General features: G+C 46.4%; 5 non-coding genes across 5 annotated transcripts; 4 read left to right on the top strand and 1 right to left on the bottom strand.

The window, feature by feature from the left end:
- Window positions 1–832: 832 nt before the first annotated feature.
- On the bottom strand, window positions 833–904 carry TRNAA-UGC. The gene has a single exon. It is a non-coding gene; the product is annotated as a tRNA-Ala (tRNA).
- Window positions 905–1,149: 245 nt separating this feature from the next.
- On the top strand, window positions 1,150–1,221 carry TRNAD-GUC. Its single transcript has one exon. It is a non-coding gene; the product is annotated as a tRNA-Asp (tRNA).
- Window positions 1,222–2,921: 1,700 nt separating this feature from the next.
- Window positions 2,922–2,994, top strand: TRNAF-GAA. The gene has a single exon. It is a non-coding gene; the product is annotated as a tRNA-Phe (tRNA).
- A 498-nt stretch (window positions 2,995–3,492) lies between these two features.
- Window positions 3,493–3,564, top strand: TRNAD-GUC. Its single transcript has one exon. It is a non-coding gene; the product is annotated as a tRNA-Asp (tRNA).
- A 2,290-nt stretch (window positions 3,565–5,854) lies between these two features.
- On the top strand, window positions 5,855–5,926 carry TRNAA-UGC. The gene has a single exon. It is a non-coding gene; the product is annotated as a tRNA-Ala (tRNA).
- Window positions 5,927–8,506: the final 2,580 nt, after the last annotated feature.

Below are 8,506 nucleotides of genomic sequence, written 5' to 3'. Positions count from 1 at the left end.
TTCAGAATAGAACTACCCCACCATCCAGCAATACCCAAAGGATACAAAAATACAGATTCGAAGGGATATTATGCACCCCAATGTTCATAGCAGATTATCGGCAACCTACAGAGAGAGCCCAGATGTGTGCCGACTGAGGAATGGATAAAGAAGACGCAGACACGGGCAATGGAATGTGACTCAGCCAGCAAAAAGAATGAAACCTTGCCATTTGCAACAACATGGATGGAGTTAGAGTGTATTATGATAAGTTAAATAAGTCAGAGAAAGACAAATACCATATGATCTCACTCATGTGGAATTTAAGAAGGGAAGCAGATGAACATATGGGAAGGGGGTGCAGAAGGAGAGAGGGAAACAAACCACAAGAGACTCTTAACAATAGAGAACAAACAGGGTTGATGGAGGGACGTGGGTGGGTGATGGGGTACATGGGGGATGGGCATTAAGGAGGGCACCCCTTATGGTGAGCGTTGGGTGTTAAATGTAAGTGATGAATCACTGAATTCTACTTCTGAAACCAATATTGCACTGTATGTTAACTGAAATTTAAAGGACAAAAAAAAAAAGAAATCTGCCTGATGGCTCGAATAACTAGGATGTAGAAATGCAGATTCCTGGGCCCACCTCTTGCTCTTCAAGGGGAATCTCTGAGGGGGAGGGAGTTATCCCAGCATCCACATATGGGACAAGGCCGGGGACGTTTCCTAGGGCTGCCCTATCTATGGGAGCTTATTTCTCAGACCCACTAATTGGTAGCATCTGGGTCCCTCTCCCTGCTTTGTCTTCCCGTGGTGCGACAGATTTTTCAAGCCAAAAAAAGAAAAAGAAGTGGAGATGCCGGGGATTGAACCCGGGGCCTCATACATGCAAAGCATGCGCTCTACCACTGAGCTACATCCCCTAGCCACGAGGCGCGCTTCCTGGGACCGAGAATATCAGAAGTCGCATTTTCATCCCTTTTGCACGTTTCTTCCTTCCCGGACGTTCAATGTCTCATCGGTTCCGAGAGGCCTCTTTACGCCGGGTGAAGCGCCCCGGCCAGGGGCCGTAAAAACCCGTAAAAACCCGGACCGGAGCGAATAGGCGCGGCGGCCAGACAGCGCTATTTCTATATGAATTGACCCAGAACAGCGCCGGTAAGGCTCATCCTCGTTAGTATAGTGGTGAGTATCCCCGCCTGTCACGCGGGAGACCGGGGTTCGATTCCCCGACGGGGAGGCGGGCGGATTGTTTTAACAATGAAACGGAGGTTTTCCTGGCATTCCCTGTGAGTTACAGGAGCGTGCTGTGCTAAGCCGCGTACTCAATAGGTTCCCTCGTAGGTATAAAATATGTGTAAGTTGCGAGTGTGTTATTACCTCTAATGCTGGTGGGTATCAGAGTAATGGTAATAACCAGTAATTATACACCTCTTACTGCGCACCGGGGGTGTGGATAAACGTTTTACAGGTGTGCGCTCCTGGGATGCCGGCAGGGGCTACGTGGTCAGGTTAGGCAGGTGAGGAAGTGCAGGCAGAGAGCAGCTCGAAACTTGCCCAAGGTCGCACCCACCACGGTCTACTCGGGACACCGGTCATCTCTGGAAGGAAGGACTGGCACAGGTGGGAACGGCGCTCACCTTCCCTTCTGCACATATTTGTACTGTTTGAATTTTTTCTCCCTCCCTCCTTCTATACTTTTCCTTCCTTCCTCCTTCCCTCCCTCCCTTCCTTCTTTTTTCTCTTCTTTCCTTCCTTTCTTCCTTATGAGATTTTTACCAAAGTGATATACTTAAATGGTTTTTAAAGAACTACAGAGATAGGGGTTGCACAGAATTGTCAATGTACTTAAATGCCACGAAATATTTCTTGGAAATGGTTAACTTTATGTTTTGTGCATTTCACCTCAATTTTTTAAATAATCACGTTTTTTAAAAAGATCAAGACTTGTTTGAGAAAGAAAGGATTGGAAGGGGCGGATGGGAGTGTAAATGGCTTCAGCCCATTCGGAAAGCACCTGGAAAGCTCTGTATTCCACCATCTAACTTAATAATCCCATGCATGAAATTTTGCCTTTAGGGAAAGGACGCAAAAGGAAAGGCCTACATACAAACAACTTTGGTTTCTTTCGCTTCTTAGCACTGTTATTATACCGATTATCTGGTTAGTGTGTTTGTGACTGGGCAAGAAGGTCATTAGATGCTTACCAAACACTTATTAAAAGACTTGGCATCATCAAGCCTCCCCACTCCACATCCTCTTCCAGACATCACTCCCCTTCCATTTCCCAAAGCAGAAAAAGCCAAACCTGGACGCCAACCTGTTGATTTCCTCATGCCTTGAAGCTGAGCGAGTGCCACAGGTATAGCAGTGGTGCTAGGATCTGAGTCACTCACTGCCCCAAGGAAAGTCACAATCTGGACAAAGCGTCCTCCACACACCTTGGCTGGTCAGCATCCCTGTCACACCTTAGGCTGCTTGGGGAGTTGCACCCAAGGGCTGACCTATCTATCGCAAAGAAGGGGGCTTGAGAAAGTGGGGTTCTGAGTCAGGTACTGCTCATTCATCCATTCACTTGTTCATTAATTCAACGGATATTTATTAAGCACATACTACGTACCAGGCACTGTTCTCGACCTTGAAGGACACAGAATTGACCCTCAGGGATCTGTCATTTTAGCTGGAGAGACAGAGAATGGACAAGGAAAAACAGTATCTAAGCTAACAGCAAGCAGTAAGGGGCTGGGGGTCCTGCTGGGAGGCGAGATCGGGGAGGTCGTCTCGGAGGCGGTAACCTTGAAGGACGAGAAGGAGTAGGTATCTGCGAACCTGGCTGGCGTGGGTCCCTGCTTGTCCTGCACTCCCGGCATCGATCGCAGGTGGACGAGCCGGGGCCGGCAGTACGACCAGGAGGAGTGAAGTAAAGCGAGAGAGCCAGCAGCCGAAATAGCTCAGTTGGGAGAGCGTTAGACTGAAGATCTAAAGGTCCCTGGTTCGATCCCGGGTTTCGGCAGCTCTGATTTTTCTTCCCCCCCCCCCATGCATGAAAGGGAGCTGAAAAAATACAACACACGAAGAGACGAAGTTAATTCTTTCCAATCATCAAACCGGTTTCGGTTTATTTAAAAAAGCTCCAAGTGGTATCCACCGCACAACAGAGAGGAGGGAAACTTCCTTGCAATCTGAGAAATTTCAACAAGGCTGTGTTTTTCCTGATTTTTTTTTCTCCTATTTCTTAAGCGCGTATTAGTCTGTGTGACGTGTTTGCTGATGTCTGCCCGTTAATTTTGGCTTCCTGTTTATTTATTTCTGCTCCCTGAATTCTCGCGGCCGAATCACGGACGTAGCAGGGAACAGCTTCTCTAAGACGGAGTTGAATCGAAGGGGACTTTTCTTCTTCTGTTTTGAAGAAAAAAAGAATAAAATATAAAACCTTTTGGTGGGTGTTGATGCTCGGCGGAACTTGTATGTGCCTTAAAAAGGACACCTGAAGGCGCGTTACTACCGCCAGTCCTCGTTAGTATAGTGGTGAGTATCCCCGCCTGTCACGCGGGAGACCGGGGTTCGATTCCCCGACGGGGAGGCTGCGGACTACTTTTTTCCCCCCACCGCCGTTCCTCTCCCAAAAGAATCAAATGCTTCCACATGTGCGGAAATCTCCTTACTCGAGGAAAATCAACTGACAAGCCGGCGAGTTTCGGTCTGGCGGGCGCCCACTGAGGACCTGGTTACAGTCACGGTCCAGCGCAGTGTCACACGGTTATGAGAAGACAAAGTTCTCGCGCTGCGGCGGTGTTTCCATCTCCCGCATGCCCACAGCGCGTCTCTGAAGTGCTCGGTTTGGTCGGTGCTGTCCCCAAAAAAGACTGCCGATTTTTAAGACCAGGAATGCTCCTTCTGCCCCAGATAGTTCCATCCTCTTGTATCTTGCCCAGGACCCAGGCTGGCCCTTAAAAAAAGTTTATGGATTTGACACAGGAGGTCGGGGGCCGCTACACTGAAACGTCTTCTTGTCTTAACTCCGTTGCCGACTCCTTCCTGAGTAGCTGTCAGCCTTCCCAGGCTCCTACTCCTTCATTTGTTTGTCTGGGGTCCCACCCCACCCCACCCCCGCCATATCCATTCTGCAAATATTTACTGAAAACGTGTTAGGTGTCAGGCCCTGTTCTAGGCACTGGAGCTGCGGCAGGAACCAGAGTGGCCCAGCTCCTGCCTTACTGAGCTTATGACACAGACAATAAACAAATGCTATAAAAACAGTCTCCCAAAGTGACAAATGCTGTAAAAACAAAACAAAATAAAACAAGTAGGAGGGCATACTAGGGAGTGTATGGAATGGGCAGGCCCCATTAGTGAGGTGTCCAGGAAGGTCCTGCTGAAGACTTAGACAATGAGAAGGAGCCACTCACCAGAAGATCTGGGGAGCACCCCTGCTCTGCTCTGCTGGCAGAGGAAAGGGCAGGTGCAAAGGTCCTGAGGTGCAAAGGAGGGTGCGTGTTTGTGGAACAGCAAGGAGGCAGGTGTGTGCACAGAAGGGGGAGAGAAGGAAGAGCTGAGGTCAGAGAAGTGGATCAGAGAGCCTTACTGCCCAGACTAAAGAGTCTGAATTCGACTTTAGGGTTTTATGCAGAGAGGAAACACAATCAGGTTTGTTTTGAGCAGAGTAGTGTGGCAAGATAGAAAACAGGGGCACCTTCTGGACCAAACACCATCCCTTAGCTCGTTCCCCAACCACGTCCAAAATATCACCTATGGTGACATTCCCCTGTGCTGGGCCAAGGTCTCTCTCCACTGGAGTTCACATAATAACAGTATCATTTGTCATCCTGAGAACCCACAGGCGGGCCAGACCTTGTAGCAGGCGCTGTTCTAAACGTTCCAGGCATACCTGTTCAATGGCCACCCCAGCCCTGGGGAGTCGGCGCTAATCAGATCCCCTTTTTATGGATGAGGCCCAGAGAGGTGAGAATATGAAATCACAGAGGTGGCAGAGTGTGTTTTCCCCATCGGAGTAAGTGACTTGTTTCTTGGCCAGAAAGCTCCAGCGCCAGTGGAAAGAGGTGAAGCCCCCGTTTTCTGCCCTCTCCTTGCCTTCAGCCTTTCCTTCACCCCAAGTGGCCCCCGGGGGACTTGGAGGACACAACAGCAACATATTCTCTCCCCTGGGGTGCTTCATAAACACTCTGCACAGCTGTGCTAAGTGACAGTTAAAAATGGTTCTTTTCAGTGGGCTATGCAAAGCAATTCCTCCCTCAAAGCCCTGAGTTTGATGCTGCATGTTTCTTTTTAATTTGCTTATTTTTATATTAGAAAAGTTCTCTGGGAGGGGGGAAGGTTTGCAAACCTCAAACTCACTGAAGATTGGGATACTTTTTTAAATTAAGTTTTCTAATTCCAATATAGTTAACATGCAGTGTTATATTAGTTTCAGTGTACAATATAGTTAGTGATTCAACACTCCCATATGTCAACCAGTGCTCATTCCGACAAGGGCTGTCGTTAGCCCCCATCATTTATTTCACCCTGGAATGGTTTTAAAGGTCAGGGAACCAGACACTTCTGGATGGAGGTGCAATCAGGGCAACACCCTTACTTATTGGAAAGAAACTCATTTCCCATCCCTTCTTTTCTGTGATGAGCAACAATCAAAAATAGGTCAATTTCCCTTTGTTCCTTAGTCCTGGTATCAGCTAGAATTTCAGCTACAAGGCTATATAGAAAGGATCTATTTGGGAAGATTTATTTTGGTTTGCTTATGCTAAACCCAAACACATATTTAATTGTATAAAATTTTAACTTAGAAAAACAAGGGGGAAGAAAATCTTAAGAATAGAGTATAGCAGAGAATTTCAGAAAGCAAGGCAAGAGGGGAGGGGGATGTAGCTCAGTGGTAGAGCGCATGCTTTGCATGTATGAGGCCCCGGGTTCGATCCCCGGCATCTCCACTATGTTTTCTTTTTTTCTGTTTTGTCTTTTGTTTTCCTGATTCTTATTTTCTGCCCCTGTTCTTCATCATTAAAGCGCCATATATGTGATTATTACAACTCCAGTCACTACTTGGGAGGTGGGATTTTCAAGATAGGCATGACCCTCCCTTTCTGAAACCTGTAACACTCCTGATGTACTTTTGTTGGAAGAGGTTAAGGGGAGCTGTTAGAGGAAAAACAAAAAGGCAAAGATCCTCTGATGACTAAAACCAGAGAGACCCGGTGAGAAAGATCAACTGGGGAGGTCAGGGTCCTTTTCCTGGCACTGTGACTGCAGTTCAAGGCTCCCAGCACTGGTGACTGATTCTCGCCATCAGAGGACAAATATGGAAGATCTGACTGTGTTGGCCCTTGCCCTTTGTTTGTGCTATTAATAACCAGCCAGTCTGGGAGTGACCAGAAAGGAAGCCAGCATTCTCGGCAGGCAGGATTTTGCTTCCTGCTTCGTCCATCAGCAACAGGTCATAAATTGAATGAGTGAATGAATGAATGAATGAATGGCTTTGATGCACATACTGTTCATGTTTTTATTTATACACGATCTGTATTTTTTTGATCATTAAAGATCAAAGATGTTTTTACCGAAAGAAGGGATCCTGTTGCATTCTGCGGGTTCAGTTCTTTGCAGTAATAATTAATTTCTCACCCATCAAATCCTGTCTCTCATGTGACTTGACCTCATAGTTTAAAGCATAAAAACAATAAGTAAATAAATAAAGCATAAAAGCTTCTCGTCTTAGATCTGGCGGGACATGACTCTTAATAAAGCGTTCACTTTTAAGATGAAACCGAAATTTGTAAGATGACTTACCAGCTAGGTGGATGGCACGTGGATGATGGCTAAGGAGCTTCTGTGAAGGTTATTTCTCTCCAAATGTCAACAAGGTTTTAAGGGAACAAAATGTTGAGGTAATTTCTAAAGTTAATCAGGCCTAACACGAAACCAATTATAGGCTTCTGTTTTTACTTGGTACCGTATAATTAAATGTATCTAATAACACACTGACAAGGAAAAAAAATACCATGAGGCTTGTTGGGGAATGTAGCTGCCTAGAAACGTTGTAGTGAATCTTTGAGAAATAAGTCATTTTCAACTATTACATTTTATTTTACACTTAAACAAACAAAGTTCATTATATAACATTGCTGGAGTAGTCAAATTCAGAGAGATAGAATGTAGATTAGTGGATGCCAGGTGCTGGGGGAAGGGGACATGGGGAACTTTTTAAAAAAATATATTTTATTTATTTGAGAGGGAGAGAGGGAGGGAGAGAGGGAGAGAGAGAGAGGATCTCATGCTGACTCCAGGATGATTGTAGAGCCCGTTGCAGGGCTCAATCCCTCAATGCCAAGATCACAGCCTGAGCCAAGATTAGGAGTTGGACGCCCAAAGACTGAACCAGGTGCCCCAGGGAGCTTTATTATTATTATTATTTTATTTTTATTTACTTATTTTTAAAGATTTTATTCATTTGAGAGACAGTGTGTGAGCAAGAGAGCACAAGCAGGGGGAGCAGCCGTGGGAGAGGGAGAAGCAGACTCCCCACTGAGCAGGGAGCCCGATGTGGGGCTCGGTGCCAGGACCCTAGGATCATGACCTGAGCCAAAGACAGACCCTTACCTAACTGAGCCACCCAGACACCCCCCAGGGAACTTTTTTTTTTTTTTTTAGCTGAAGCCACTTGAAAAATAGCGGATGGGAGAGGGGCTGTTCGTGAACCCTCCTTGTATCCTCAATGCAGATCCTTCTAGCAGGCTCATTGGTTGTAGACCCCCCCCTTCCCAATGCCTCACCAACCAAGGAAGACTGACTCCTGTCACAGGACAGAAGACTAGAAGTAATGCTGTAGGAAAGACGTTAGGGTTCGAAGCTGATGGTCAAGAAAGAATTCTTGAGCTGTCTTTGGCAGAAAAAGGTGATTTTATTAAAGCACGGGGACAGGACCTGTGGGTAGAAAGAGCTGCCATGGGGTCACGAAGAGTGGCCCATTGTATACTTTCCAGTTGGGAGGGGGTTAGGAATTAAGTCTGTAAGAAGGTTACCAGGACCTGGAGAAAAGGTCATTTCATACTGTCTAATGAAACCTTACTCATGAGACCCTTCAGTTGTATATCCGTGGCCCATATGCTTGGGGGGGTGACTGCCAACATATATCTTGGGGGTTTAGAGATAAAGGAAATTTCTAAAGGAATTTTTATATGTTAAACTAGACTTACAGGATCCTGGGCTGAGGTTTGGAGCAGGGGAGAAGGTGGTTTGGGCTCAGACTGTCTTTTGCCCTTACCCTTAGCTAAGTATCAGCATCAAGGCAGCTGAGTCCCTAGAAGAAAGTCACTCTGCCTGTTTCAAGGACTTGTCAATGGGCTGCAGGTAGTAAGGAAATTTAATAATTTTTCTTCTGCCTTTGTTTCCCACATCAGTAAGACACTAAGCTGACACAAACTGTCACTATCCTACCCCCTATCTCTTCTATTCATTTTTCCTAAAAACCATTGGCTCCCCATTGAGAGGCCTAAATTCCCCTTCTCCTTCCCTAT

This window comes from Lontra canadensis, unplaced genomic scaffold (genome assembly GCF_010015895.1).
Source record: "Lontra canadensis isolate GAN:19392208 unplaced genomic scaffold, GSC_riverotter_1.0 scaffold58, whole genome shotgun sequence".
Classification (NCBI taxonomy): domain Eukaryota; kingdom Metazoa; phylum Chordata; class Mammalia; order Carnivora; family Mustelidae; genus Lontra; species Lontra canadensis.
Note: the sequence above shows the minus strand (reverse complement) of the source record. Positions and strands in the feature narration are given on the sequence as shown.